This window comes from Octopus bimaculoides, chromosome 12, assembly GCF_046866305.1.
Source record: "Octopus bimaculoides isolate indiv1 chromosome 12, ASM4686630v1, whole genome shotgun sequence".
Taxonomy (NCBI): domain Eukaryota; kingdom Metazoa; phylum Mollusca; class Cephalopoda; order Octopoda; family Octopodidae; genus Octopus; species Octopus bimaculoides.
In genome coordinates this window covers 59,858,188-59,884,895 of record NC_142939.1, presented here as the reverse complement: position 1 = coordinate 59,884,895, position 26,708 = coordinate 59,858,188, and the positions used below count along the sequence as shown (strand labels likewise).

The window sequence follows — 26,708 nt, the reverse complement described above, 5'->3', positions numbered from 1 at the left end:
TATATATATATATATATATATATATATATATATATATATATATACATATATGTGTGTATGTATATGCGCGTATTTATGTGTTTGTGTTTGTCCACACCACCACTTAAGAACCGATGTCAGTTTGTTTATGTCTTCGTAACTGGTCAATTTTTGGGACTAAACCTTCCAAGGTGGTACCCCAGTATGGTTGCAGTCTAATCACCAAAGCAAGTAAAATGTAAAAGATAAGATTGGCGCAGTTGTGAGAAAGCCCTACTTGATATCAGCGGTATCTGTTCAGGCTCATTGCTTTGTGAGTTCGAATCCTGCCCTGGTATATTTGATTGGCAAAGTTAAAGCAACTTCTCCTTCAACGCACTACCCTGACACCCTGGTTGTCTTCAATGTACCCAATTCTGTTACAATTATGCGGCCCTGTCTCCCATATGAGGGTGACGTTTTCCCCACAAAGACCCTTGGAGATTCCGTGAAGGTTTATGGGCATTACCTATTCTCCTTCGTAAAAGATTTTAAAATAGCTGAATCTTAATATAGTTTGACCAAATTTCTTCACACACACACACACATACACACACACACACACACACACACACACACAGGCACACACACACGCACGTACACACACATACATACTCATACTTATATATTTATACATGCTCATATACACTTATTTATGATTATATACACTTACACACACATATGTATGTATAATCTGTGTGTGTGTATATATATATATATATATATATATATATATATATATATATATATATATATATATACATATATACTTATGTTTACTTACACATGTACTTATTTCTCAATGCGCATACAAATAGATAATATAGATACATATTTTTACATTCTTATTTCTATACGCACATAAAGATAGATGCATTTTTATGTAAATGATGCCAATTGGCAGAAGCGTTAGCTCGTCGGAGCATTGCCTTGTGGTAATCGCTTCGGCTCTCTACATTCTGAGTTCTAATCACACCAATGTCGACATCGTAACCCATCATTTTGGAGTCGATAAATAAAGTACTCGCCTTGTGTTGGTGTCGATTTTCATTCTTTCAATTCTTTTTGTCTGTTTTAACTTCTGGAAGAAATTCGCCCTAGTTAGAACTTCAGAATGATGAACTCATCATCATCATCAACATCATCAACTGTTGGACGTTACTGTCTCAAGTTAACCAGTTTCCATTTTTATAAGTGGAACAACATCACCCCGGTACGAGACGCCAGTCCGTCATAGAGTTACTCATTTACAGCTGAGTGAACTGGAGCAACGTATAATGAAGTGTTTTGCTCAAAAACACGACGCACCGCGTGGGCCGGGAATCGAGGCCATGATCGAGCGATCGTTCAACAGCCTATCATCAACTTCTCAACACGCCTTCAGAGAGATGAACTCCACCAGGCCTAAAAGTGTCCAAGACACTTATTTGTCATGATGGCGCCCCTGAAACGTCTTTGAAGGAGATGAGAGACCATGGCCAAGCAAAGTTACTTGCACCCGCGCATATACACACAAAATACACAAACACATACGTACATATACACACTATAAAATGTCATATCTTTCTTTAATAGATCTATAACTATATGCGGACGTTCACTTATTCACTTACACATACACACACACACAAACTTGGTCGGTTTAAAATCTAGGAATAATCCTCTGTCTTCCTCAAATTACACCTTAATGTATTAAACTAAGAAACAGCCAGTAAATGATATTGTCCTACATACCTCTTAAAGATTGGATGGTCACAAATGGAGCACTTTAATCATAGATTTGTATGTTTAAGATTCATCTACGGCTAGAGAATGTCATATACATAATTGTATAGAGATGCGGTGTGCTGTATATTCCTCTGGCACCAATATATAATGAAGTCGTCTGAGCCATATAGAATTTATAATTTTTCCATAGTTACACAAACCTGAATCTGGGGTAATAAGTTTTAGAATTCCTTGTAATTAATACAATTTCTTCCGGAGGAGTATACAAGTAGGAAATTGGGGACATTGGTGACAAACGGTTGTATTCTAGACATTTAAAGAAGTCCTAATTACAGACAGTTAAAGAAGTCCTAATTACAGCGACTAGTTCCATTTTGAAAACCCTAATTACATTCAGACCACAGATCCCACACGGCGATAGAAATACACGAACTTTCTTCTTTAATGTTCACTGTTTTATAGTATCTCACAAACGTATCAAGCCTCATTAGAGGACCCGAATTTACAACTACAAATTAAACACTATAAACGTTGGTAAAAAGGTGCAGTAGTCTTTTCCGTCAGCATATTTTACTCGGAAATATTATGTTGAAAGAATTAGAAATTTAGAGATAAATAGAAGCACAGAAGTTAGTGGTAAACCTAAAGAAACAGCAAAAACAAATAAGTGGTTGTATATTTCTTAAACCTGTTACTGCCTTCGGAGCACAGGACATCGATCACGTTTATCCACTGTGTCGACTCTGTGTTGTTTTTCCTTCCCCTGGGTCTTGTTGGCTCTGAATTGTCATCGAACTTAAGTAACTTTGCTTTTCTTTTTCTTGCACACCAGTCTTATATTTCAAACACTATTAAAATAATATGCCTCGTATTACAGATTTGTTTTTCTACAGTAACATTCTCTGTGACGTAAGAATTTCGAAGATTCGCCTTCTTTAAACGGAACATATCTTCTACAGAGAAGACCCATGCTAACATGGCTACCCTCGGTGGTCATCTCAGCCAACGCTATGCTGCTGCATGGGTCATCCTTAAAATGGACCATACTAGCACTAGCGTAGCTGGAATGTGTCCCGCCCAGGGCGGCCCTTCCGTTTGCCACCTCCGAAGATCACATTACCTACAGCAGATCCAAAAATGCCGCCCGGAGTGGACTGCCCCAACAGCCCCATCCTAGCTCTGCTAATGCATATTAGACTGTATGCATCAATATTTGACTTGAATGAATGAAGCTCCGTGTATTTTTAAAAATCGCTTCAACCAATATGCCAACCATTTTTCACTTCTAGGAGGAGATGGTCCTTATTAGTCTTATCTCTGTCCTTTGAACTGTCCATCACATCATAAAAGATTCTAGCAGGAACTTACACTTTGCTGGCATAGATCTCAGCATCATTGGGGCACACAAGGCTTCGCACCACAATGAGGACTGGATCTTGTGGTGGAAGGAGTTGTATAGCTTGATCATTTAACCACAACAAAAGATAATGGATAGACGAAAAGAACCATGGAATGGATTCTATGACAAGGGTTGTGAGGGTGAGGTAGGTAGAGAAGGAGCTGGAGGGTGACATCGCGGGAGCCATGAAGGCGATGAAGGGAGGTAGAAAACTGGTTTGAATTAGAATGGTACCAAACAAAAAGACAAAGGAAAAGGCTAGTAGAGGGATACATCTCGCTGTGGATTGCGATATCTTGGAGAGAGACATAGAAAGTGGACCGTAGGAGAGACAGAGAGAGGAATATAAAGAAAGAGAGGGGGAGAGAGAGAGAAAAGAAGGAAAGAGAGAGTTAGACTGTTGCTCTACTGTCGTCTATGTCAGGTTACAGTACCAGTGACTTAACCGTTTGCAGCTTTCGGTCTAATAAGATATTAAAGAGATTTCATCAGGGTAGCGTCCTGTGTGACCGTAACCTTATAGGGTAGTATACTGACGCTTCACATTGCTTCATGGCAGCAAGATTTTAGTTAGATCATGGGATGGGTAGTTATATGCCAAGTATTTATTTAGTTGACCACAGCTGCATTTGAACTAAGAATATGTCGATGTTTTTGTTGTTATTTTGTACCTTGTCAACTGCTTCAAAAACAATATATTCCACCCATTATTATCACGTCAAATTGCATATTCCGGACTGCATTGTCCATTTTCACCTTCATTTTTTTTTTGAATTCTAGAGTCAGATTTGAGGGAGATTTGGCTGCTATCTCCAGCATGTTGAGCGACAGCTTAGAGCCTTAATAAGCTGCATGTCTTTATACACGTACAGTGCTTAGTTTCTCTACCGATGATGGATTCGGATTAGAATTATGAAAGGGAAAATGAGAATACAATATGAAATTTCGTCACTCTGCAATAGTTAATATAATGGCATGTGAATGCCAACAGAATAATTATGAAATAAACACAGTAGATAACGAGATAAATGCACAGTCAACTGATTCTTCGATCCGATTTCTGTTCCTTATAGCCATCAGTCACTTGCTCCTCCATCCTGTTGGAGACATGCTTGTTTACAAATTTGCTGAAGCATTTAACAGTATAATAAACCTCTTATTAAACCAGCGTCATCAGTCGTCCAGAAATGGATCGTCTTCGATCCAGACAATAATTCTGATTGCCTTACTTTGCTTTGCGTTCTCAGTTCTTGGATTTGTTTGACTAAAACTTTCAAGGCGGTGCTCCAGTATGACCTCAGCTCAATGACTGGGAAGGGCAAGGAAGGCCTAGAAGAGATTTAAACATCGCTAGCGCAATAAATATGGGACAAAAAGAAAAATATAGAATCCAATGATTCGTTCTTCGCAATCGCAATATTACTTCTTGTATTAAAGGCGGTGAGCTGAAAGAACCATTAGCAGGCCGAATAGAATGCATGGCGGCATTTCGTCTGTCTTTACGATAAATTGACTAAACCAGTACTTCTTTTTAAAGACCTTCAGTTGTTCTGCCGGTTTCCTTTACCGAATGATAAGATAGGGAGACGTAAACAAACCAATTCCAATTATCAAGCAATGATGGGAGACAAACCCAGACACACATACACACAAGCACGCGCGTATGCACAAACACATATATGTGGCATATATGGTACTGCCCAGGTTTCGAAACCATAATGATACGCATGGAGCAGCAGATGATGGAGGTATGCTGGATTGTTGGTATGGCTGTTTTTATATATGTGGAATAGTATTTTAACACATCTTTTTGATATACAACAGGCTGCCATAATATATCCATCAACCAGTTTACTCATAAGGCATTGACCCGTCCGGGTCTATACTAAAATATACTTGCTTAAGGTGCCAGGGTGTGTGATTGAACCCAGAACTAAACGGTTGCAAATCAAGCTCTGAAGCACACAACCATTCCTAAAGAAGACCTAAGCATCCAGGAAACCAAAACTGCGACACGCGATCGATTCTTATCGGTGGTCTTCCCTGCCTTGTTCTGCAATTATTGATTTCTTAGACATATTTGCTTCATATTTCGAAATGTTGTGTTGTGTTGTTCATGGTTTTTTCGAAGATCCAAGCAACGGAAATTAAAATGTAGTTGTTTTGCCCTTTATCAACTCTAATCGAGACTTTACACGACGATTTATATTAAAATTTTCGCATTGTGTCTTGTTTTCTTTCTTGGAGAACGCAAGAACACAACGCACTGCCCGGTTCAAGAAGCGAAACCACGATCTTGCGATCGTGAGAGTAAAATCCTAACCACTAGACCATGAGTCCTCACATTAATAATATAATTGACTAAGGCGGCCAGCTGGCAGAATCGTTAGCACGCCGGCCTTAGCGGTATTTCGCCCATCCCTATGTTCTGAGTTCAAATTCCGCCGAGGTCGACTTTGCCTTTAATCCTTTCGGGTCAATAAATTAAGCACCAGTTGCGTATTTGGGTCGATCTAATCGACTGGCCCCCTTCCCCAAAAGTTTCCGGCCTTATACCTAGAGTAGAAAAGAATATAACTGGCTATAAATATCGGATAATTGTAATTATGTTTGGGTCCTGCATGGTTACAAGCAGCAGTTACAAGAGAGTACAATGATATTATATTTACCTCCGCATTTTTCTCAAAGGTAACCGAAAGCACAAGGGTGAAGTAATCTCGTTCACACCATAATTTGAAATTGAAGTGCTGGGTTCACCTGGAGCTTCTTTTAATGAGATCTTCAGAGCTCAGTAAAGATTGCAAATCTTCTGAATTCAATAACTGCATGAAATTATATGATTTTATTAACTAGTAACATTGAATCTAATTAAATGGATTACCTGAAGTTACTACCTGTATCGGAGGCTTATTAAGAATGATTGCTGTGAATGATTGATTTGGTAAACCTTTTATCGAAATCGACTGAATTCTTGTCTTTATTGAACACATTGGAATATTGATTTTATTTTTTATTGAGATATCAACAATTCACTCCAAAAGGATGCAGGCCAGTTGCAGCCTGAAGTGTTATACGATTCTGTGTTTCGCGATTGGTACTGGTATTGGTATAAGGCCGTTCCTTGTCACATGACAGAGGTGGAGCCACTGCTACCAGTAGGCGTGTTTTCCTGATGTTTTAAAAGAAATGTTAATTAGAAGAAGCGTTTCTACACTCTGGCCTTTACGTATCATTAACGATAGCCTCTATACACAACGACACATATCTGTAGTGACCTTTAACACCAACGCCACCACCACCACCACCAACACGAAAATCATCGCCCCCACCATCGTGAATGATGATGCCGTCGTCGCCGTCAAGACCGATGACACCACGACAACTAACACGACGGCCATCATCACGACCAGCATCTCTATCATGACCATGACCACCACTATAATTATCACGACGATAACGCTCACCACGACCAGTACCAGCACCGGCACCACCACCACCACCACTACCACCACTACTACCACCACTACCACCACTACTACCACCACTACTACCACCACTACTACCACCACCACTACCACCACTACTACCACCACCACTACCACCACTACTACAACCACTACCACCACCACCACTACCACCACTACTACCACCACTACTACCACCACTACTACCACCACTACCACCACCACTACTACCACCACTACCACCACCACTACTACCACCACTACTACCACCACTACCACCACCACCACTACCACCACTACTACCACCACTACTACCACCACTACTACCAGCATTGCCATCATTAACACTACAGCTGTTAATACTACAACTTTTTTCTACATTACCCATGACCTCACCACCACCACCACCATCTCCACCACCGCAAACTCTATACCAACTACATCTACAACATTCACAGCGGAGCAGAGAAGGAAAGCTACAGCTGGGCTGTTCAAAGTCCCAGAAGCAGCAGTCAAATCACAAAACAAAAAGCGCACACACACTAACATGCTCGGTAGAGTGACTCACGTAATCACAGATAAGCAATCCCCGACAGAACGCTCGGATGATCATGGATGGGACGGCTTTGATCATGCTAATTCATAGTAACAATACAACACTGGCGTTCCTATTATGTCTGTAGATAAACCCACCACCAATATGACCAATGAAATAAATAAGTTGCTCTGATGTTGAATAGATCGGTTATCTTTTTCGTGTTTCAATTATTGGATTGCGACCATGTTGGGGCACCGCCTTGAAGTGTTTAGTCGAATAAATCTACCTCTGAAATTATTATTATTATTATTATTATTATTATTATTATTATTATTATTATTATTATCATTATTATTATTGTTATTATTATTATTATTTAATTTGGCACTTAGTTTATTGGCCTCTTGTGCCGATCCTCTAATTTACAGCAAGGTAAACAAACCAAACACACACACACACACACACACACACACACACGCACAAACACACACATATGACGGGCTTCCGCTCAGTTTCTGTCTATCAAATTCACTCATAAAGAAAAGAATGTGTCGTCTCAGGAATATAGTAGAAGACACTTGCCCAAACTGCCGCGCAGTGGGACTGAACCTGAAACAACGTTGCTTACAAAGCAAACTTCAACGCCACACAGACATGCCTACACTCATTCTGACATATAACCCTTTATATATTCATATAGTATGTTACTCCAATATGTAGCATATTATCTGTACACATAATAAATTATACATGTTATGTCGATGGACACGGAAGTTATTCCTGTATATCACGTTGTCTCTGGTCACAATATCTTCTCTTCATAGTCCATGAGTCATGTGATATCCATCTCCTCCAAATGCATAAATCAATAGGTAAATAGGCAGATTGTATACAACTCAAGAAAGCAATCCATCTTCATTATTTATATTAATCAAATGAGGACGGTAAGGTCCACGGTCCTTTGTAGGAACTCTGAAGTAGTGGGAGGAATCGAGGAAATGATCCATAGGCCGTAGATCTAGGTTAAATGTTTGCAACAGAGTGGATTTCGATAAAATTATTCACGTTCGGGTTGGTGGTGTTAAATATACGAGGCTTCGATAACCGTAAATATATCTTTCTTCAATGCAGCTACAAGCATGAAGAACTTTTCAAAGAGGGGCACAATATATGAAAGACGGAACGTCTAAAGACATTATATAAACAAATTGCTGCCTACAGGTCGCATGCGGTCCACAGACATATCTAACGAAAAATTACCTTGAAAGCTTTTAGTAGTGCGGCCCCCTAATAACGAACCGTTTTGTGCGCTTCCCCGCGAATGACGACCCGCTTCTCTGTATATATTGCCCATACCTGGCTAAAGTCTCGGTTTTCAGCCGAAATAGCGTAAACCGTAGAGCAGCTGTTTCACAAAATTAGTTTGTCACGAAACAATTTTATGATTTTTAAAAAAAATCTCTGAATGTAATTTTATGCTATGGAATATCCCCGCAATCCGAACATAAAACTGTGAAGGAAAAAGTGAAATAATTTAGAGACGTAATTTATTCATATGTAAAACTAACAAACATATTTTGTTATTCTTTATTTGCGCCAATCATTGGAATGCGTCCATGCTGAAGCACCACCTGCAAGGATTTGGTGAAACGAATCGACCTCAGTACTTATTCCTTTTTTGAAGTCTGGTACTTATTCTATCGGTCTCTTTTTATCGAACCGCTAGAATGCAGCGACGTAAAAAAGTTGTACCGAGTTTCAGATGGTGCGGAGACAAGCACAATTATACACATGCATACACACACATTCACACATGGATGCATACATGCATACACGTACACACATACACATTCTCATACGTGGCCTGACGGACTTCCACACATTTTCCGTCCACCACATCCACTCACAAGACCTTGGTCGGCGGGAGTCTGTAGTAGAAATAATTGTCCAAGTTTTTGCGTCGATTCGTCTGAAATCGTATCCAGGTGCTGGCATAGCCGTGTGGTTAAGAAGCTTGTTTTGCTGTCACTTGGTTTCGGGTTCCATCCCACTGCGCGCATCTTTGGCAAATGCTGTCTACGATGGCCCCGATTAGACCAATGCCTTGTGAATGAATTTAGTAGATGGAAACTGCGTGGAAGACGTTCGTATGTATGTGTGTGTTTTACCTCTATAGTCGGTTGACAACAGTTGCTAGTTTGTTTGCATCCTCATAACGTAGCGGTTCGACGAAAGATTCGATAGAATAAGTATCAGACCATGAAAGTAGCCAACACTTGAATGAGATGAACCAGCATGGTTCCAATTATTGAATCAAGTCGAAGTCAAAAGATAAAAAATATTATACTACAAAAAAAAAAAAAGGATACATTAGATAATGTTGTTGTAGTTGTAGATACCATATGTCTAAGAGAATAAAAATATTGATGGAACAGACACAGATTCAACGATTTTGATGACAGTTATTCTCGATCCAAGTTCACCCGCGGTTAAAAATTCAATAACAAAGAAATTAGTATTCTTGGAATTGATAAACTGATGCACTTCACAATTACAGCATTCTATAAGGATAATTACAATAATATATACATATATAATGCTATACTACATGATAAATAGTAACACTTGACTGCAGGAACATAAGATATAAACACACACACACACACACACACACACACACACACACACATATATATATATATATATATATATATATATATATATATAATTCTATATAATGCCGTATTAGATGATAAACTGCACCACTTGACCATTGTAGCATATTATAAACTAATTTAACAGGGGAGAATAGCTGTGGTCGGCAAATGGAATTTCAATAAATAGATAAATTAATGAATAACAGCTTGAAATTGTTGCGTTGCTTAGTAACCAATCGGTGTCTAATTATATTTCAAGCATATTTTAGTGCAGCTGTCGTCGTTGTTTTTGTAGTTATTGTTTTGATGTAGTAGTAGTAGTAATTGTAGTAGTAGTAGTAGTAGTAGTAGTAGTAGTAGTAGTAGTAGTAGTAGTAGTAGTAGCAGCAGTAGCAGCGGCGGCAGTAGTAGTAGTTGTAGTTGTAGTAGTTGTTGTTATTGCAATCTTTTTATTTGTTCGCAACAACATAACAGCAATTAATATTAATTGCGACACTCGTATGGTTATCACAACAGCAATAACAGAAACAATATTACGCACAACAAAAGCGGCGAGCTGGCAGAAACGTCTGCACGCCGGGCGAAATGCTTAGCGGTATTTCGTCTGTCTTTACGTTCTGAGTTCAAATTCTGCCGAGATCGACAACCGGTGCTGGTTTGTTCACTTCTTCGTAAGCTAGAGACCAATAAAATATATATCAGGTTTGGAAAATTGTACTGGGACTCAAAACACTGAGACAAGTTAAAGATTAAAGATTACTGAATTCGATGAACGACAATAAGCAAAGGAAGCAGTTTTAGCAATATGTTGTGCAATGTAGTATAGTTCTTTTGTTCGTTATGGCTCAATGGTTATGAAATTTGCTTCACGATTGTAAGGTATCATTTCCGTTCCCATTGCTAAGCACTTAGACTAAGTATCCTTTACCATTGCTTCGACTTGGTTTAAGCCCAATGCGTGAAATTACGTAGACTAAAACTGTGTGAAAGTCCGCCAGGCATAAAGAGCTTGGAATTCAAAGGTCTCGCCTGAGCACAATCTGTCTCGCTGACTCCGCCTGAGAATTATATCAAGGGTAGCTGTGTTTGTGGTTTACTCAGTCACTTACAGGCTAATGCAATGAGCAGGTAGTTCAGTTGATCGAACAATTGAATATTCAAAATTGAGGGCCATCTAAGTAGCATTATAAACCTCTGAAAAATCAATGCGCTGGACCCTACAGCATTTACTTATTGACAGCAGTCCACAACATTTAGAGATCAGATTTGGTCCACTGGACCAGTGAGGTCCGTGGGCAACTGCCGAGTTTACTCATGCTTTAATCCGACGCTAGGTGGCCTTTAAGAACTCCACAAGATTGCTGCGTAGTTGATCTTGGTTTTAGCCTCGAAATAATCCCAAACCAGAAGAACTTATGGTAAAAAATGTACCAGTTGATTAATGGGGTCACTTACAACCTCCCCCGAAATTGCTGGCCTTGTGCTAAAATTTGAAACCATCATTATAGTTGTTGTTGCTATTGTTGTTACTGGCTTTGTCTTCTAAATTTCCTTCACAAAGCTAAGTAAAAATGCACACGGGAGATGCTGTGTCGTGGGATAAAGTTCCGAAATACGTGCAAAGCAATAATAATAATAATAATAATAATATTAATAATAATCTCTCCAAGATGATTAATTCTTCTGTTCGGCGCCAGGTGATGGTAGAAACATCTGCAATCTCTGTCCTATCACTTTTCCTTTATTCGATTAAGTGTAGTTTAGTGATGGTAATGTATTTTAAAAAATGAAATTACGACAATCTGATTGAGATAATTGGTTGGGTTGCACCAATAAAACATTTTAAAACAATTTATTATTAGAGTCAACGGCAGATGGGGAAGATGGTCAATACTCTAATATATCATAGATTCCCATCGGAGTATAATTCGATATTGTTGGGCTCCTGTTTGTCCGTTTATCTCTTGTTGTTGTTGCTATAGTGGTTAGTTTTGTCTCTTCTTTTCAGATAAGATTTTTCTTTAAAACATACGTGCTCCTCGTCTCTCATTCTTACACATTTTCTTTCTCTCTCTCTCTCTCTCTCTCTCTCTCTCTCTCTCTCTCTCTTTCTCTCTCTCTCTCTCTCTCTCTCTCTCTCACTTTCTCTCTCCCTCTTCGAATTCTCTACCTCCCACTTCTCTCTCTTCCTTCCTTTATCTCTCATTGCTTGTTATGTGTACTTTCACCCTTGCAAAAATATTTTTTCACTTTACCTATTAATCATTCTAGTATTCTTGATTTCCAATATGTCGCTTATTCTAGCATTCATCCTGTAATGATTTTCTTTCTGTCTGTCTCCCATATCTCTCTGTCTCTCCTCTGTCACATTCTCTCTCTCTCTCTCTCTCTCTCTCTCTCTCTCTCTCTCTCTCTCTCTCTCTCTCTCTCTCTCTCTCTCTCTAAACGCGTTTACTCATCTATCTATCTATCTATCTATTTATCTATCTATCTATCTTTCTATCTATCTATCTATCTATTTTAACCCATCTAATCAGTTTTTCTTCACCGAGTTGCTACACAATATCATTAATGTCTACTCTAAAAGGCTGTGATCAAGCAGAATTGTTAGGACGTCGGACAAAATGCGAAGCAACATTTCTTCCGGCTTTACGTTCTGAGTTCAAATTCCTCCGAGGTGGACTTTGACTTTCATCTTCTCATTGTCGATCGCTGGGGTTCGATGTATTCGACTAGCCCCCTACCCCTCCTACAAAATTTCAGGCCTTGTGCCTTTAATAGAAAGATTAAAACTTATTTATCCCCCTTTTTATTTCTCTTACCTTCTCTCTCTCTCTCTCTCTCTCTCTCTCTCTCTCTCTCTCTCTCTCTCTTTCATCTATCCTCTTACTCTTTTTATATTTTCATTTTAATTCTGTCCCTTCGTCCTATTTCCCATCCATTTTCCTAACCCGTCCTCCACTTCTCTACCTAGTACTTTCGCTTTCTCTTTCCTCCCTTTTCTCTTCTGTCTCTCCCTTTCCCTGTGTTTGTACCAACAGCAGAAATATTTTACTCTCTTCAAAGAGAATCAAACGTCTGTCCCGAGCCATAGGCTCATAAGGCCAGTCTTCTGGATTCTGTAGCGTATAAATTCCCGCCGCCTACCACCGGGCAGACGCCGGTCTGTCGCGGGATTACTCATTTTTGCCATCTGGGTGGACTACAGCGGCATGCGACGAGAAAAATGAAGTGCTTTGTTCAATTACACAATGCATCACCCGGCCGAAGAATCGAAAGAACAATCTCAGGATCACGAGTCCAACACCCTAATCACTGAGCCACGTGCCTCCACATTTTACTCCATTAATATTGGTAAAAATAGCATTTCAATACTTAACTAAAGGATTACTTATTGAGTTTATGCGTCTTAGGAATACTCAGCCACACATCGAAAAAATTTCCCCCAATACTTATTTTTTAAAGTTTGGTATTTATTCTATTTCGTCTCTTTTGGTGAACCGCTTATTGTTATAGTTATAGTCATATGTGATGTAAACAAACCAACAGCGTTTGTCAAGCGATGCTGGGATGGGAAATCACAGACACACGTGCGCCCATATATATATATATATATATATATATATATATGTATGTATTTATGTGTGTGTATGTATGTGTGTATGTACACACACATACAATGAGGTTCTGTACAGTTTCCTTCGACCAAATTCCCACAAAAGACATTGATCGAGCTGGGCTCTAGTAGAAGATATCTCTTATTCAAAGTGCCGCGCAGTGGGATTGAACCCGAAAACAAAATTCTTAACATTCCCTTACCTGCGTCTTAATTATTATTAGTTTTTTTAATTACTTTCTTTCTTCCTTCATTCTTTTGTTTTGGTTCATTCATTTGATTATCATATTTCACTAAGTGGTGTTTAAAAATAATGTTTGCTCTTAAATTAATATTCTGATGCATTTGTAGGAGGCATATTTCCCTATAAACTTTGATCATTGAAATCGATATCGATAAGAGTTGTGCATTTTATTTTGTGTAGTTTTTTATATATTTGCAAATATGATTGTTGGTTATAGTCTTTTACAATACGGGAAGTTAAAAGAACCATTTAGTTAACCTATAACGCTAACAAAACAAACTGACGTGTTTACTTTGAAAGAAAGAAAAAAAAAAAGCAGAACGTCTGTCACCTAATTGGTGTTCTGTTAATGCTGCAAATAAAAATTTACTTTAAAGATTTAAATTTAAGGCTTTTAAAAATTGAATGTGTTTATATATTTTACAAGACGGCTGCAACTCGATTTCAAGTAATAACATCACTTGGTTGTTCTTTTAAACATGAACAGCGCCGATGTGGCTTTTCAGTTCAGCTAAGAACATATACTGTTTCGTACAGACATGGCAACCATATTACAATATTGTTATACGTACGTACAAAATATGTCGAACATGTGAACCTATCACACATGCGTTATTTCCAAGCTCTCTTCTTTCATCTTCTTTTTGTCTTCTTTCTTCTCTTCCTTCTCTTCTTGTTACTCCTGGATTTTCATTCAATATCTGAAGAAGTACTACACCATAAAGTAGTTATGCAATAGTCTTATATTGGTTTCATATTTTAGCACAAGTCCAGCAATTTCTGGGGCGGTTGTGAGTGGATTACATTGACTCCACTGATCAACTGGTACTTTATCGATCCGGAAATGATTAAAAGCAAAGTCGACCTCAGCGGGATTTGAACTCAATGCATATAGACGGACGAAATGCCACTAAACATTTTGTCTGGCTTGCAACGATTCTACCAGCTCGCCGCCTCCAGCAGTCTTATACTGAAACCTGCTTCAAACGAATCACAGCTCATACTGTAACAACATTTGTTACAGAACAAAGACCCACAATGTCGTAGATGTAAGGAATAAAATAAATTCATGTGGATAGATTAAGCAAGCCGGGTCACCCACATTGTAGAAATGTGCAAAAGAGTCAGCCCTTAATCATCAGATCTATAATTAAAAATGCCCCAACTCGGAGACGATCCACTCCTACAGGTATGCAAGACTAAAGCATCCAGTGTGTATTTTACTAATTTAACATATTTACAAAGTTAGGTGTGAAAGAAATTTGGTTGCTACCCCAAATTCCCCCGGCAGATTGAATAAATACTTAGAGACTGCTTGACATTGTCAGTAGGGTCTACAAAATGATATAGAAATAAGTCAGATTTGTGATTCGTTCAATAGTTATGACTGGGTTAAATTCTTTAGAATGGAATTCTATGTCTTAAGAGCCAGCCGTCACTCACGAACGAATATGGCTAGGTTACATATACCATGCTTTTGCTAATTGATATAGATGTCAATAAAGTCGCGAGCAGACATAGACACATTATTTTGACTCGCCTCCCCTTTGGCTCTGTGGTACACCCAGGATATGACAACTAGATGGAGAAAGATCTGCACCAGCACCTATGTGCTACTCATTTAGCTGATTAGACTGTGGCAACATGAAATGAGGTGCCTTGCTCAAAGTCACAAGTCGACGGTCGGCTCAGGTATTGAACTGGCGACACTGTGATCGTGAGCCGAAAACGCTTACCACTAAGACACGTTCATTCTAAATTCTTTATCAAATTTCATCAAATTATCATTACAATTGAGTATTTATTCCGCCCAGAGTGCAGTATGTTAGCAAAAACCATGGGTCACTGAGACTGATGCATTATAGGATACATTATCAATATTCAACATCAGATCAAATCTATTTGGCATGTTAGATACTTTATATTTCATTCCTTCATAACCTATAATTTAAATAAATGTCAGCTATATAATCATAGTCCATCTAATAAACGATGTATACTAACACAAAAACAGCCTTTTGCTTAACGGAAAGAAAGCTACACTGAATGTAAAGATATGTAAAGACCTCAATTTTATATACAAAATGTTCGTGTGCGGAAGAAAGGAAACATCTGGATTTATTCTAGTCATCCGGATTAATTCTAGTCATATCATTAGTGAGTGAGTACCTTGTTTGTCTAGGAACATACTGTATATAAGCCCATTCTTATTGGGTTAATCGAATTTTTGTACGCAACGCATTCTTGGCAGCTAGCCCCATTAATAATTCAGTGGTGTGTTACTAGTGATTTGTTTCATTAATGTAACGGCCTGTTGTAAAGTATAGCAGTGAAAAAAGAGGCAACGAGGAGAAATATAACAGAAGAAAGTAATGTAGTCAAAAAGAAATATATTTTAAAAAAAGTCAGTTGAATATAAGACGGCGAGAGTTACTAATCTAATTCATGAAATTCACAAAATTTCAGATATATTCACACACACACACACACACACAAACATGCACACAAATACACACACGCACACACACGCATACACGTACATATACATTCCATATATACATAAATATATGCATATGTATATAATATAATATAATATAATATAATATAATATATATATGTATAATTTCGTTTATTTCACAATTTTTTCACGTTTGTATGCAGGTAACAAATAGTATTTTGGCAAAATATTTCACAGAGGGTCTCTAAAAGCATTAAGATTTTGAGATACTAAGAACTTTCTGTGTTTTCCATTTCCATTCCTAAACAACTTTCTAAGAAGAAGAAGAAGAAAAAAGAAGTAGAGAAGAACACACATATCATGAATTTTGTCCAGACTGTAATTCTTTTCTATCACTAAAAAATGTCACGCTTCCTAAAATGTTTAATTAGATATCTTAGCATTTGCCTTGCTGAGAAATGAAATAATGTGTGTGTGTGTGTGTGTGTGTGTGTATGTGTGTGTGTGTGTATGTGTGTGGGGGGGGGGGGGGGGTGCGTATAGTTCTGTGTATTATGTAGAAGAAATAGCCTTAACCTGAAGGATTACTCAATGTTTTTTTGATATTTTAATAGAATACATTTTTAAAGTTTTGTAAGAATATTTCAGCTGACTCGCCTTCTTACATATATGTGTGTGAATTAATGTATATATATATATATATATATATATATATATATATATATATATATATATATATATATATATTTATATTTATATTTATATATATATATATATATATATATATATATATATATATATATATATATATAATATTAGGGCCAAAATCCAAAATTACGGGTAAAAACTCAATATCTTATGATATTTACTTTGCTTTATATTACTCATTTATTGTGCTTTTAATTATTAATTTTTCTATATGTGATAGTGGATTTTCATCGATGAATTCGTGAAACGTCATACACTCTCTCTTTCCTTTCCTGAGCGTCCAATAACACTATCCATATCACGTCCTCACTTTGTTGTTTTTTTGTTATTGTTTTTTTTGAACTTATATATATATATACATACTTACACACAAAATAGGGAACGATGAATAAGAAGATTTAGCCATTTGTTTTACAATGCATGTAATATATATATTTTATATTATTATTATTATTATTATTATTATTATTATTATTATTATTATTATTATTATTATTATTATTATGTTTGTTCTGTTTTCGTTCCAGAGCGAGATTTCGCGAGAGAGGCAGCTGGCTAATCGCTTACTACACCGCTTACTCGACGTTGCTTACGAGACTTTCCGAGATTATGGTGGCACTGAACACGAACTGAAAGAGATCCAAAGAAAGCGTGCCGTCATCACAGCTTGCTATTTCCAGGCAGTTTCCTGTTACTAAAAACGACCAATTTTGTCTACACAACAATAACTGAACGACACCTCGTTGCCATCTGCGATACATACATGGAGGCCGATGTTTTGAGGGTGCCGGATAATGTGAACTTGTCCTTTATTGACAAATTAAACTCTCACCCGTAACAATTCTTTCCATGTTTCCTTCTTGACTATTTGATCCTTTCTTATAAAATAAAACAGAAAAAAATTAATTAATTGGGTAAACTATTAAAAGAAAGATCTTATTTAATTGAAAAAAAATTGAACCACCAATTGAAGTGAAAGAGAGAAAGGGATAATGTCTGAAAATTTTATCGATAAAAGAAGAAAAAAATATTCAGAGAAGTAAGAAAAAGGAAAGGATAGAAAAGTTGAATAAAATAACACATCGTTATTCTTTCAGTTATTCAATACATTTCCTCTCCCCCACCTTTTTCTTGTTATTTTTCTTGTTCGAAATGTATGTTCCTTGACTCATTCTGTTCCTACTGAGCAGAACGATGTTTTGAAACATTGTGACTTAACTAGTGTTTATAAAGAGGGAAAGCGATGAAGTTGAAACTGGAAGAATCCTAATGATGCTTGTTGTACATGAGTATCAATAGGATCACGATTATGGAAACTGTTGCAACCAAATAATCATTAAAGTATTTAAAAACTCATTAAATTGTTGTCTTGATGATATGAAAACGTGTCTTCCTATTTTCATTGTGTGGTTTTGTGTTTATCTATAATAATCGATAGCTTTCGATAGGCACAAAGATAGTTCTTTTCTCTTTTCCTGCAAAAATGTGTGTTTGTGTAGTAAGAGGCTTGTTCCAACCATATAGTTCCAGGTTCAGTCCCACTGCTTGGCACCTTAGGCAAGTGTCTTCTACTATAGCCTCAGACCGACTAAAGCCTTGTGAATGGATTTTGTAGGCGGAAACTGAAACCCATCGTATATGTGTATATACACACACACACACACACAGGCACAAGCACACACACACATACACACACACACACACACACACACACATACGTGTGTGTGTGTGTGTGTGTCGTTGTGCCTGTACCCCCACCACCGGTGTTGGTGTGTTTACTTCCACGTAACTTAGCAGATCGGTAAAATACCGATAGAATAAGAACCAGGCTTTACAAAAAATAATAAGTACTGTGGTCGATTCGTTCGACTAAAATTCTTCAAGGTGGTGCCCCAGCATGGCCGCAATCTAATGACTGTAACAAGTAAAGGGTAAACGATATCTATCTATCTATATATATATATATATATATATATATAAATATATATATATATATATATATATATATATATATATATATATATATATATATATATATATATATATATATTTGGAAGAGTGTATCTTGAAACATATAAGGCTAGAAATAATAGCATCGGGTTGAAGAACCCTCTTGGACAGAAGTCGAAGGCTGCCCGCCAAGAATATGTATATGTGTGTATGAGAATGCGTATACATACATACATACGTACATACATACATACATATTTATTTATGTGTGTGCATATATATATATATATGCATATATAAATAGATATAGATACATGGTGTAAGTCAACTCGTGACCGAGTGAGACCACTCCCTAAGCTCAGTAACTCCGTGCAAATGTTCCAAGAGCCCATGAAGACCGCGTTCGTGAATTCGTTTTGAGTGGATGAAGGGTTGCACAACACTGGAACCACTTTTCAGTGCAATCAGTTTATAACACCAGTGACACAATAAAGGTTGTGATGACCAGGATCCAAATGCAGTTGAGGTTTATAATACCTGTTTACTTTCTCCTAAAACAAGTTCTAACGAGAACTAGCAGGTCCTTCACTACCAGTGGTTCACATGCTTGTTAACCCACAGCTTGGTAGAATCGTTAAGACGTTGGAAAAAATGCTCAGCAGCATTTCTTCTGGCTTTACGTTCTGAGTTCAAATTCCGCTGACGTCGATTTTGGCTTCCATTCTTTCAGTGTCCCAAAATTAAGTACCAGTTGACAACTGGATTCAATGTATTCGACTAGTCCCCACTCACGTGCTTCAAAATTTTAGGCTTTGTGCCTGTAGTAGAAAGATTAATGTTTATTGTATCCTCTCTCTCTCTCTCTCTCTCTCTCTCTCTCTCTCATCTATTCTCATACTCTTTTTCAATTTAATTTTTCCCTTCCTATTTTCCATCCGTTTCATATCTCTTCCTATTTTGTCCAGCGTCCTAGCTATTCTGCTAACTCACACCTTTTACTCTATTCAAAAAGAATCAAACGTCCTTCGTGAGTCATAGACTCATAAGGCAAGTTTCCTGCCTTTATCAGTTGCTACTGTTTCGTATTAGAGAAGACTGGAAAGTATAGTGACTGAGAGGTGGTCCCACGCTCCTCACAACCCAGGAATTCCCGTACCAGGCCCCCATTACCAAATGCAGTTTAAAGTCCTGCCTACAACTTTTGACGTCAGCAAATTACTGTTCCTGAAAGGTGTATTCTATACATACCACGGACTGCTCTAAATTTACTAACTGCCTACAACTTGAATCGAGCAAAGTCATTGTTAGAAAGAATCATTGAAATGAGTCATTGATAACGCAATGTGAGGCCCTTACATGACATTTGAGCTCTGCCAAAGTTTTGCACATTTTATTGTATAATGCACAGTTGTGCCGGCCGGCAGAAGGAACAGGTGCCACGTTATGAAATCTTTTCACATGTCTTTTTTAATCTTCCAACTGAACGGCCCACTTATCCACAGGTCGCACATGTTCTGTTGTGAACAACAGCTGTATCACAATTTTCAAGGCGTTGATTCCTGTGACTTTTCTCATGGCTGACCAGGTGTGCATGACTCAAGCATTTCCTCGTACAAATCACACACGTAAACAACAACACTCCTTAATTTTCTATTGGTTTATTCTTTCTAAGCGTTCTCTTGATCAACTCGTGCTTCATTCTCTCTCTTTCAAACTTCACACAACCACTGTTCACTCTTTTCCTCCATCTATTTCTGTCTTGTGCTTCTCTCTCACAATTAGCATCTGAAATTCCTGTCTGCGTCAAAGCACTTTTAAAGCAGTCTTTGAACCTCATTTTCGGTTTATGTGCTGGCCTTTTTCAATCTTCCAGCTCACCATACAAAAGTTGCTTAGGAAGTTTATTATCATTCATTCTCACCAGATGACCACCCCACCTCAAACGATTTTGCAGAATGATCGATTCCACACTCCTACTACAACTTTTTTTCGAGTACCTCTACATCACTGTTCACCATTCTCCAATTTATTCCAAAAAATTTCTTAAGAGAGTATTGATGGGATCGTTCCAAATGCCTCAAATGCTCACGGTAAACAACCCATGTCACTTCCATAGAGCAATGATAGTAGTACACATGTGCTATAAACTCTAACTTTAGTTTGTATAGATATAGTATAGCGCGACCACAGACGCTTGACAAGCCTACTAAAGGCACTACTAGGTTTGCTGATTCTATACGAGCAGAAGGCTCCAGATTCGAAGCCCTGCCTGGTACTGGGCTAATGATCTTCTTTTTCTTATAGATTTGAACCGATCTTTACACTTGTGAATGAAACTAATACTATGAAAACTGCATAGAAGCCCAAATGGTGGACTGTACTTGTAATTCAAAGGGTAAAACCTTGCTACAAACTGTCATACAGATTTTGTCTGAAAATTGTAATGGGAACATATGTTTGTGGAATTTTCTGTTACATATCCTTTAATTTAAGATCAGGTAATTCAGTTGAGTGTGCTATATTATCCAATATCTCATTTATTTAAGACAGCAAGAGACTATTTGCAAGAGTTTTACTTACTTATTCTAAAGCACCCCCAGGGACAAATTCTGGCGACGGGCCTGGTTACATGGACAGATATACTTACACAAGTTCCATTACAATACAGATGTCTCAATTAAAGAGCTTCACCGGATGACAAGGAGGGAAACCGGAAGTAAAGTCGGTTATTTAGATTTACTCCACTACATATTGAATTGAAATACTGTCAGTGTCAACTGGTTTGCCATTCTTATTGTAAAGCGCGCCAATTTTTTATTACAATTCAATGGACAATATTCCCCTCACTCAGAAAACATGGCTTTTGTTCCTAGATACTCTCTTAGAATTAAATCCGAATATCTCTACTCAGCCTCTTTTGATTAAGTCATAAAATAGATACTTAAACGTAAAGTATTTCTATCATGTGATAGAAACATATACAAAGCAAAATGGAAAGTTTTGTGCAGTCCGAGACGAGGCCATGATCTGCTTTTGGTTTTAAGTTATAAGCATTTTCTCGCATCTGCATCACTAATATTATCAGAAAATGCGCGATCTACACTTCACAATAAAAACCTCACGCGAAAACCAGGATGAGCTGCTAGATTCCCTCTTATCTAAAATACATCCGTGGATATCTTATAAAGTGTATTTGCTACTAGAGGGAAGATACTCGGCTCTAAGACAGAAGCAATTCATCTGATACTTTGGCATCCCCTAGATTCCTAATATCCGGCATACAAGTCGAATTTCAAGTCAGAAAAGTTAGGTCGACATATAAACCAAGACGACTTTGGAGAACAAAAGATTCCATGTGAGACGCTGGATGATTTGGAGAGATAGTGATGATGTTTGAATGCTTACATTGCATATGTATGCTATAAGCTATGTCGAAAATATGATAATTGATTTCTCGTTAGCCAGGTTAGTAAATGCGTCTGGCCTAGTGGATAGTGTGCTGCACTTAAGATCGCGAAGTCGTGTTTCGATTCCCGGACCGGACGGTGCGGTGTATTTTTGAATAAAACACGTTATTCCACGTTGACCTCTAGCTGTAAATGAGTAGCCCTGCAACGGACTGGCTTCCTGTTCAGGCTGAATGTTGTAATCTCGTCGCTTATATGCCATATAAGCCGAGTAGAGCTCAACGTGACTAGTTAAGGCTTACATCCATGAAAACATTTAACAACATTCATAAAATTAATTTATGTGCAACGAACAAGAGATGAGTACTGATGTATCGGCCAGTTTCATTCAGACAATTGGGATGAATCGATATAATTCCTAGCCTGATGAGACTTCCATAAAGATCGAAATCTGATGAAGGCTGTTCTTTAATTTTCCAATCTACGGAGAAATAAGTAAATTTGACGTGCTTGGAAAGTGTTCACATTATTTAATCCACTGAGGTTTCGAGGTGTAGGTATGAAAACTAGAATTATCGGTTTAGCTTTGAAGCTAAATATTGTTTATGATAGTGCGATGAAGTATAATAAACCCATTAAATATAAATTTGAAATCTTGAGACTCTTTTTTTTTTGTAGTGTAAAACGTGGAATAGAAGAAAAATTTACTTGCTCAGAATAGATGTTATAACATTACTCTCTTCCTCTCTGTTCCTCATGTAATGATAAAGGGCTAGAACTCCAAGTGTTAGACTTACGTTTCCTACCTCACAATTACGCGCGCGTGCGCGCACCTAACTATATTCACTGCAATAAATCAGTTCGCAAAACAAAAACAACAAAACTAAACAAAAACAACAAAACTAAACAAAAGACAACAAAAAGACAATAACAAAATCAAAAGCATGATCGCATGATCGAAATCTTTAACATAATGAAGAAAGTACTAGCATTACGCCTTAAAGAACCTTAACTATGGAACGAATTTGAAGACCTAATTTGAAATCTTTTACGCAATGAAGTAATGTTATCTCCTAATTAGAAATAGGAATATTGAAAAAAAAAAAAGGGGGTAGAGTTTCTACGTGTCCTGACAATATGTTGACGATGAGCAATGATTGTAACTTACTTTTGCTTTGTTACTGTGAGTAATTTACTTAAATCGCACCAACAAATGTTTGAAAGTTACGTAATGTTATTTCCCTATGTTCTTGCGATTTTTGCTCAAACAAGAATATCCATGTCTAATTATAGAAAATGGCATATAGCGGGCTATATACCATTTTAATACCCATACAACAACTTAGGATTACTCAAAGAAGAAGAAAACTAGAACAAGTCACACCATTTATAAAGACACACAACCCATGTCACCAGAATATCTTCAACCTTGCCAAAGTAAACCTACCAATCATTGCTCAAAGTATTGAATTAAAAGATATAATCACTGATCGAGCTATGGTCCATAATAAAAGACAGCCGAAAACCTTGAAACAATTATTAACAAAGGCAAAGTTTGACCTTAGCAACAAAGACCAATCATTCACTGTATCTAAATGCAATGATAGCCGATATGGCACGTGCCAATTCATACATACCGGCCAATACATGAACACAAAAACCGAAGAATATTCATAAACGCAAATATGAACTGCAAAAACAGAAATTTAATTTACTGCATCAAATGCCCGAATTGTGAAGGACTATATGTAGGTAAGACTGGAAATGCTCTATCAGAACGTTCACCTGTGCTCCGACAGCAAATTAGAAACCCAGATGTCCGTCAAATACGTTTGACTAACCATCTAGTAACATGTGGTCGGAAAATATTTATAATACTTCCATTCAACAAACTACACGGTCCAAATGAAATTGAAAGAAAAATCAGAGAAAAAACTTTATTGATAAATTTTAACCCAAGCTAAATAAACAGTGACAATAATACTGAGAGGTACTATTTCTACTACCACTAACAACAAAACAATACTAAATGTTCTCATGATGACGATAGCAGGAAAATACTTGCTAGGTCCAGAGAAAAGTCAGTAAAAATAATCTTATTTAGGATTTAAAGTTCTATTACCACAGCTACTCCTACCACCACGACGACCACAACGACCACCACTACCACGACGACTACGATGACGACCACCACCACTACCACCACCTCCACCATCAACAACATTAATAAAAGTGATGAAAATGGTGATGATGATAAGTGAAATGTAAAATTCCCAGGGAAATATTGTTTACATTTCTAAAAATAGCCAGACATTTACTGATTTGGCCAGAGTCAAAATACAGGTCTCTTGACATGTTCAACAAATCGTGACGCCTATACCAAACACCAATTAACTTAACTAATTTAGTGAAGCCACACACTGATTGGTCAGAATACAGTTTACAAAACTTAACATTCTGGAGTCTATAGAAATGTATTTAAAGCACACACTTCAGCCATCCCACTACAGTTGTAAATTGTAAAAGATAACTGTCACCACTTCTATATGAACCTGAAGATTGCATAGTTTAATGCATGAAAGTACTACAGTAGACTTCGGATATAACAGACACCTCGGGAAAATTTGTCGATTATATCCGATTGTCCGAAGTGAAACCTGTTTGTACCGCGCATCCTTCTACGGAGCATACAGTACTCGATGAGGTTCATCAGGATAAGGTAATCTCAAGTTTCATGAGTACTAAATAAAAATCAACATATTGAATTACTGTACTGATGCTAATCTACTCTTATAAAATCGACAGATTTGAGATTAGGTACATACGAAGACAATCACGTTCACATACGAATACATTTGTTTCAGTTCAAAAATGTCGGTAGTTTTCTTGTTTCAGAACGGTAAACTGATTCACAAGAATGCATAGTATTCCTGTGAATCAGTTTCTCTGTTTACACTGTTCAATCGAAAATGTCTTCAGCCTCTGGCCATTCTGTGGAGAGAACAAACCGTCGCAAAGTATTCAAGGCGGAATATGCATCACCACTTGTGGGAGGGGTACTAGATTCACCACCTTCCTCATTCCCATCATCATCACCAGCTTCGTCGTCGATATCAGCACAGTGTCATCTGAGGAGCTTCTCAATTCTTCGACAATCTCCTCGTCAGTCCAACCCTCGGTAGTACTGACATCAGCCGAATCTATGTTTACATTCTCATCTAATGCTAGAAGTTTTACGCCCTAAATGTCATTTAGACGATTCCAAATGTGTATATATATCAGCAAATAATTATTTCCGGAGAAAATGTGAGTTAATTTTCACTTGGAAGTTTCGAAATAACCATGTTGATTCTGCTGGGGCTTGTTTTCAGAGATCCTTAACGAAGATTGCCAATAACATGCCGTGTAAAGATCGAGAAGGTGAATGACAAGGACCTTTTTGTGCGCACAGTCTGTGACAGACCATGCCTGTTTTTGACTGGCCTCAAATCTCACCTGCGAACCCATGGAAAACAAACTTCAACCAGCTATTCTGACTATATGTCTGTGCACACGTTTGAATGTGGTGTGTGCCAGAGGGCTTGCAAATCCAATGGGGGGTCTTAAAAGACTTGTTAGGATCCACAATGAGCAGAACTTACCTGCAGGTATTGGTAGTACAAATCAGAGGTACAATCAGTGTGGGTGTTTTTTTCAAAACATTGTCTGGTTTAAAAAGCCACATCAGACGCCATGAAAGGGCTAAGGTGTAGGTGCAGGAGGTGGTCAAACTCTGTGTAAGGAGTAGACAACCACCATATATATATATATATATATATATATATATATATATATATATATATATATATATATATATATATATATATATATACATATATATATAAGCCATATATATACGTGTGTGTGTGTATCTATAAGCATAGATACACATGGATGCACGTATAGAGATTGGCACACAAACACAGAGCTACATGCATTAGTTTTCGACAGTTTCAATTTAACTTGTTTCTACCGTAGTAATAAGTTATATTTTATTCTGTGGATTTTCAGGAATGCAGTGAAAAAATATTTAGCATAAAGTGATATGAGATGAGGATCAATTTGAAATAGACAATTGTTTGCGACTGCCAACCACAGCATTCAATGCAGCTGTGTTTTGGCGTATCGCTTCAGGGAAAGTTGAAATGTTACCTGCGATGTGGGTCTTAGTCATAAACTAGCATGTCTTGGAATATTCACACTTACATCCCCGAAATAAACTTTCAGAATTTACCATATAAAATTGACATTTGCAAAAAATTGCGTTTCTTTTGCGGTTCAATCTATATATATGTATGTATGTATGTATGTGTACACATATATGTATGTATGTATGCATGCATGCATGTATGTATGTATATATATATATATATATATATATATACGTATATATATATATATATATATATATATATATATATATATATATATATATATAATCTTGGTTGAAAAGACTTCGATAACGTATGTATGTATGTATCT

At 37.3% G+C, this 26,708-nt stretch overlaps 1 long non-coding RNA gene across 1 annotated transcript in view; it reads left to right on the top strand.

The window, feature by feature from the left end:
• Positions 1–18,191, top strand: part of LOC149133105 (uncharacterized) — a 22,331-nt gene extending 4,140 nt beyond the window's left edge. The window contains exon 2 of the long non-coding RNA XR_016243861.1: positions 17,358–18,191. This is a non-coding gene — a long non-coding RNA (uncharacterized LOC149133105). The remainder of the gene's footprint in view (positions 1–17,357) is intronic.
• Positions 18,192–26,708: the final 8,517 nt, after the last annotated feature.